Source organism: Phoca vitulina, unplaced genomic scaffold (genome assembly GCF_004348235.1).
Source record: "Phoca vitulina isolate PV1807 unplaced genomic scaffold, GSC_HSeal_1.0 scaffold58, whole genome shotgun sequence".
Classification (NCBI taxonomy): domain Eukaryota; kingdom Metazoa; phylum Chordata; class Mammalia; order Carnivora; family Phocidae; genus Phoca; species Phoca vitulina.
In genome coordinates this window covers 10,281,190-10,287,893 of record NW_022589761.1, presented here as the reverse complement: position 1 = coordinate 10,287,893, position 6,704 = coordinate 10,281,190, and the positions used below count along the sequence as shown (strand labels likewise).

The window sequence follows — 6,704 nt, the reverse complement described above, 5'->3', positions numbered from 1 at the left end:
AAAGAAAGAAAGAAAGAAAGAAAGAAAGAAAGAAAGAAAGAAAGAAAAGGAAGGAAGAAAAGAAAAGAAATACAAATCAAAATCCACCATCACCAGGGTACCGGCAGAAGCAAACACCCCTTCAGTCGAAAGACTCATCCCCCCTTCTCCCCTCAGACACCACATGTCCTCACAGGACCAGGAACAAGAGCACGAACCACTGACATCTGTGTGGGGTGACATCAGGTGTCCCTGGTGACCAGCAAACCAGAAAAACTTGTTGGGCTCACATTTCCAACACAACAGACTTCCGGGGCACCTACCTGACTCTGTGAGTCCTCATGTACGACGTGCTTTCAGATATATGGCTTGGGTCATACCCAGAGAGTCTGGAAGAATCATCTGGACGAAAGGGTCACGTTGGCAATGGACCATCAGCTGCCTGTTTTCCGACGATGACACTCAACTTGTCGCTTCTGAAACAAAGTTTAAAGGTTTGGATTTTCCTGTCAACTAATTCATCTGAACACTGTAAGGGTGTATGAATTGTCCTGTTTCCCCCGCCACGGGTGACTATGAGGAACATCCACTGTACTTCTTCACCCAGAACTCTCATTTTTGATCAAAATTATCGTTACTCCTGTAGTTTCTTATAGCCCCTGCTATCTTTGAAAGTATCCCCACTGACGGGTTTCTGATAGTCCAGCACTCAGAACTGCCAGGACAAAGTTTACAGACCACAGAATGTTGGAAAGGCATCCATCAAGCCCCACGTGTCCCCGCACACACTTGAAAAGTACATCAAGTGGGACACCTGGTGGCTCAGTCAGTTAAGTGTCTGACTCTTGATTTAGGTTCAGGTCATGATCTCACGGTCATGGGATCCAGCCCCACATCAGGTTCCACGCACAGCGGGAAGTCTGCTTTGGATTCTCTCCCTCTCCATCTGCCCCTTCACACCCCACCTCACTAGCTTGCGTGAGCCCTCTCTCTAAAATAAACTAAAAAATAAAATAAAATAAGATAAGATAAGATAAAATACAATAAAATAAAAGGAAGAAAAGTACATCCAGAATGTAACCCACACTGCTCTTTCTGAAGCTCTGGCTTGTTCAACACAAAAGGAATAGTCGTTCCAGTTGGTGATCTGGGAAACTGAGTTAGTATTTTAGGGGAAAACACTGGGAGAAAAAATAACCCAAGAGCTTCCTTTTGGACATAAAATATTGAAATGCCTATTAGACAGCTAAGCTCTTCTGGACACTTGTTCTGTGGGGTCCTTACTAGCCCTGCCACTAAAGATGGACTAATTTCTTTCAGTCTCCCCCACCTGTTATTTCCCCAGTCTTTTGGTTCATCCTAAATACCATCTCCTCACTTGTCTTAATATTTTCCAAATTCTTGAACCTTTACAAGCCCCTCAGGGATTCCCTTATAACCGCATAGCCCCTGTTAATGCACTTTCTTCTAATCCTCATCAACCATATTATAATTACTCATTTTCAATGTTACCGAAAAAATTACTCTGACACTCGTTAAGGATGGTCAGGCACACTTTATTGAAGCAGACTACTACCGTGGGTTTGCAGTGGGGGAGACAGATTGGACCCCACTCCAAATCAACAAGAAGAGTGCGGATTTATAGCCAAGAGGCAGGGTGGGGCAGTCAGTGGATGGAAAGTTACCAGGAGGGTAGAGTAATTCTTCCTAAGCTCACTAAGGGCTTTCACTGAAGACAGGCTGGAGAGATCACATACTACCTAGGGGATGCTGGGATGTGAGGAATTTGGTCAGATATCGAGGGTGGGGGATTCTGGCTCAACTAATTAGTAGGTTTCTTCTCAAACTGGACCGGAAGCATATGGTCAGGCCTAGTCAGGGAGAAGGCTCAGAGAACCTGACTGCAGTCTGGCCAGGAGAGAATCTTTGCTGTAAGTTTCCCTCTACCCTGCACCATTCACCACTAAACCAAGGTGTTCACAGAGACAGAGAGAGAGAAACAGAGAAAGGATCAATTGAGGGGCACCTGGATGGTGCAGTTGGTAAAGCACCCGACTTTTGGTTTTGGCTCAGGTTGTGATCTCAGGGTTGTGAGATCGAGCCCTGTGTTGGGCTCCCTGCTCAACATGCAGTCTGCTGGAGGTTCTCTCTCCCTCTGTCCCTCCCTCCCTCCCTCCCTCCCTGTCTCTCTCTCATATAAATAAATCTTTAAAAAAAGAGAAAGGGATCAATTGATATATTGATAAAAATCTTTAAGGACTTACTAAGGAGATATAAGAGAGATTGTAAACTTTGTCGGAGATTACCACAAAAGCTAGGCCAATATATTTTCAATTATGGATTAATGAAAAATTATCTAGATAAATGTAAATCACCAAAACTGACCTCAGAAAAAAATGGATAATATGAGCAGAGCAATAACCATTAAAGAAATTAAAATGAGAGCCACTAATTACCCTCCACCAAAAAAATAGTACCAGGCCCCCATTGTCTTTATGGATGAACTTTAACAAATCTTCAAATTAAAGATAATTCTCAACAAACGCCTCCAGAGAATAAAAAGTGGTAAAAGGAGATCACTTCCTAACTAGTTTATGAGGCTCGAAAAGAACATTACAGACCAATTTCACTTACAAATACAAATACAAAATCAAAGGAAACATTACGAAACCAAATGCAGAATTAATAATGTCAAAAAAGCAAATAGACAGAAAAGTTATGACCAAGTAGGATTTCTATCAGGAATGCAAGTGTGTTTTTAAAAATAAGCAGGGGAGGGAGCACCTGGGCATCTCAGTTAGTTAAGCATCCGACTCTTGATTTCAGCTCAGACCGTGATCTCAGGGTCGTGAGATCGAGCCCCACTTTGGGCTCCAAACTGGGTGTGAAGCCTCCTTCAGATTCTCTTTCCCTCTGCCCCTTCCTGCCCCACTTGCACTCACTCTCTCTCTCTCTCTGAAAAGAAAAAAAAGGAATGCAAGTGTGTTTCAATATCAGAAAGTAACTCTCCATGACAACAGACTAAAGGAGAAAAATACTTATCTCAATAGATTTAGTAAAATTATTTGATAAAATTCAACCCTAATTCTAAAAAAAAAAAAAAAATCCTTTGACTCTGGGAGGACACTAGGAAAGGAACACATTCACATCCTCCTACAGCTGCCTGAAGAGTAAAGTAATTCATATATGTCACTGACGTAGTGCCTGGCACCCATTAGAGGCACTAAACAAATGCGCACAACTCCCCAAGCACTTCTATCTCACACATCCCATCTTTGCTCCCTGATTTATGGTTGATTTCCTCAGTTGTAGCTTCCAGGTCATTTGGTAGATTTTTCAGCAGTGACATTCCAGTTATTCAGCAATTACACTCAATTTTTTGTGTGTTTATTTGTTTTTTTAATTTCTGGGAAGTCTTTCTTCTGCCGGCACCCTTTCCATGGGAGCTCATCAGCCATCTCGATAATCCCTGATGGTCAGAAGGACGTTGAGAAGTTTCCTTCTGAACTAGTACACGATGTTTCTAGCAGTCATGGGTTCCATTTGTACATCGGGCGATTGCTCCCCGACCTCACTCCACTGGCTCTCCTCAGATGTGTGTGCACTGGCCAGCAGTTTTCTCCTTCATTGCCCTGTTTTCCTATTTCCTTATGGATTTTTCTCAAATGTGTTATATGCTTTGGTTGTAAAGTACATATTTACTAGGACTTGGTTGATTATCCTGGGCGTATGGTAAAGGTTTGCTCTGTATTTGTATGAGTCCATACTGAAGCCTTTTCTTCTTAAATTGACAGCAAAAACTTTAAAACTTTTTCTTGTTTTCATATTGCATATTGGAGATATTAAAAATAATTGCTTATGGCATCTGTGGTGGGTATGGAGAGCAAAAATTAAAAAAAAAAAAAAAACACCTTACTATGTGTCTTCACTCAGCTTAAGGAAGAAGAGAACCAGCACCCCACAGCCCTGTGTATTCCTGGCCAGCCCCACTCCCAACCCACCCCACCCCCAGCTGCATTATACAAGATATTCCTCTACCGTTATAGTTCTTCTTTTTTAACCACACATGGCTACTCGTGCATTTCTTTCTTTCTGACTCAGTCTGGTCCATTTTTGTAGGTAATCACTGAACAAATTATTCAGATTTTGCAATCAGAATGTTCATGATCTCCTTCAAGGCCATCCTCCTTTTTCCCTTTTCCACTCCTAACGTTGCTTCTTGTGCCTTGTCTCATTTTTTCCAATCACATGGTCAGAAATTTATTTTGAAAGAGCCACCTCTAGACTTTTGTGTTTCTTGCTCATCCCTTATGTTCTTTCTCCTTTGAGTTTGTTCCTTTTCTTACTTCTACAAGTGGATAATTAGCTCATAAACAACCATTCTTTCATTCTTTTCTATGTTAAGCATCTTAGCATTTTAAATTTGCCCACGAGCTGGCCTCAGTTGCATCCTGTGTGTTCTACAGACAGTTTTGTTTTGGTTTGGTTTGGTTTGGTTTGGTTTGGTTTGGTTTGGTTTGGTTTGGTTTGGTTTAAAATAGGCTCCACGGCCAGTGTGGAGCCCAATGAGGGTCTGAACTCACGAGATCAAGACCTCAGCTGGGATCAAGAGTCGCTTAACCAACTGAGCCACCCAGGCGCCCCTACAGAAAGTATTTTTACTGTTAATTATACATAATTTGAAATTGCCATTATCGTTCTTTGTTCAAGCACAAGTTTTTTAAAAGATGGTTTCCATGAAGATGGTGATTTTCACTTCATAGCACAGTGTTCACAGAGCATTCCATCTATGAATATTTACTGAAATTTGCTCTTTGGTCTAGTATGTGGCAAATATTCATAAAATTGCCATGTGTGCTTGAAAAAATGTATTGCAACATTTTATATAGAGAGAGGCCAGCTTCTTGCACTGCTCCAATATTCTATATCCTTCCTGATTAGTTTGCTCTCTAATTACTGAGAGACATAGGCTCAAATCTACCAAAAGAGTAATGAGTAGCCATATGAACCAACAAATTGAGTTACTATTTTGGAACCTAGATCAATTGGTAGGAGAGATTTTTAAACATTCAGACTCCATTTTAATCTTACCCCTACTCCTACAGAAAAGAGAAAGAGAGAACACATCCCCAGCTCTTACTGTGGGGCTAGAAATACCTTGACCCCCAAACCAGAAAAAATACAGAAATGAAAATAATAGGCCAAAGTCAGCATTACAAACATCCTACAGGAATAGGAGACACAATGCTGCAGTGAATGAAAAAGATAATGTGCATGAAATGTAGGGTTTATTCCAGGAATATAGTTAGTTTAACAGTAGAAAATCAATGCAATTCACAGCATTAATGGTTTAAGGAGGAAAGCCATGTGATTTTTTTCGACAGATGCATTAAAAAAACAACCTCTACCTAAAATTCAGCCTCAGGATCAAATTGTCCCAGTGACTACTATCCTCCCATACACAATCCCCGGGTCCTAGAGGAAAGGGAGCCCCACTGGCGGGTGGGAGAACTGCAAGGTTCCTGTCAACACAAACAGAGCTACTCTTTTACAGAATATCTGGAGCACCAAGAGCCAAATGGTAAACTTGGGCCTCTCGGGCACACGCTGGTAAACAGACTGCAAAGGTCACGTGACATGCCTTGTGTTGTGAGAAATAATCCTATAGTGCTTCAGTGTCAATCACTGCTGGGACTCGTGCAACAGCTCATTGGCTAGGAGCCCTTCCTGCGTGTGAGAACGTGATGACAGAGAATGACTCATTGCCGGGTTATAACAGGCTGGTGGGAAGCAGACAAGCGCACACTTGCCATGTCCGGTAACGAGTCAATCATGTTCCCTATCAAACTTTGGGTCATGGAGTTCATGGTAGAAGCTGTAGCTACCTTTGTCCTGCATAAGGTAAGAAGGTATATCCCAGGTTTGTTCATGACATTTCCGGAGAACCAATGGAAATTCATGGTTTGGTTTAAAATGATGTGCCAGTTTCTATTGAAGAGAACTCTTATTTATGTCATTGATAAACTTATTTCTATTGTACATAATATGATTGACAGAAAATTCTTGATAAATACACCATATTGTTTTGGACACAAGAAGTTTTCTAAACCAAGTTATTTAACTACTCGTCTACCCATGTAATCTGGACTTTCTGCGAGAATTCTTGTCATTGGAAAACTTATTTCTGTTGTACACAATATGATTGAAGGAAAAATTTTTTTATGGAAAATTCTTGATAAATATGCCATATTGTTTTGGACACAAGATGTTTTCTAAACTAATCGTTGAACACTACATCAAAAACTAATGATGTACCATATGTTGGCTAACTGAACATAATAAAACAAAACAAAACAAAAACAAAAACTAAGGAAGGAGTAAAGCAACTTTCTAGTTCATGGGGCAGAATGTAGAGGGGTCTGGGACTAAATTTCTTGCTTTCTGATTCCTATATGCTTGATGAACACAATGACTTTTATACTCTTAAAACACAATAAGCACCTCTGTTTTGAAAAAAAAAAAAAAAAAAGGTGTTTTCTACACCGAATGATGTGATTGTGGTTTAACTACTCATCTACCTGTGTAATCTGGGCTTTCTGCGGGAATTCTTATCATCTGGAGAACTAATTACTTTACTAGCTTATCTACTGTCAGTGGAGGCTTGTGTGTGTGCTCAGTTCTCTCTTCGTCAACTGTCCCATTGTACCAAACTCACAAAGAAGCCT

At 40.8% G+C, this 6,704-nt stretch overlaps 1 long non-coding RNA gene across 1 annotated transcript in view; it reads right to left on the bottom strand.

The window, feature by feature from the left end:
• Window positions 1–6,704, bottom strand: part of LOC116623433 — a 10,455-nt gene that overhangs the window by 1,472 nt on the left and 2,279 nt on the right. Inside the window, exon 2 of the long non-coding RNA XR_004297708.1 lies at window positions 303–455. This is a non-coding gene — a long non-coding RNA (uncharacterized LOC116623433). The remainder of the gene's footprint in view (window positions 1–302; window positions 456–6,704) is intronic.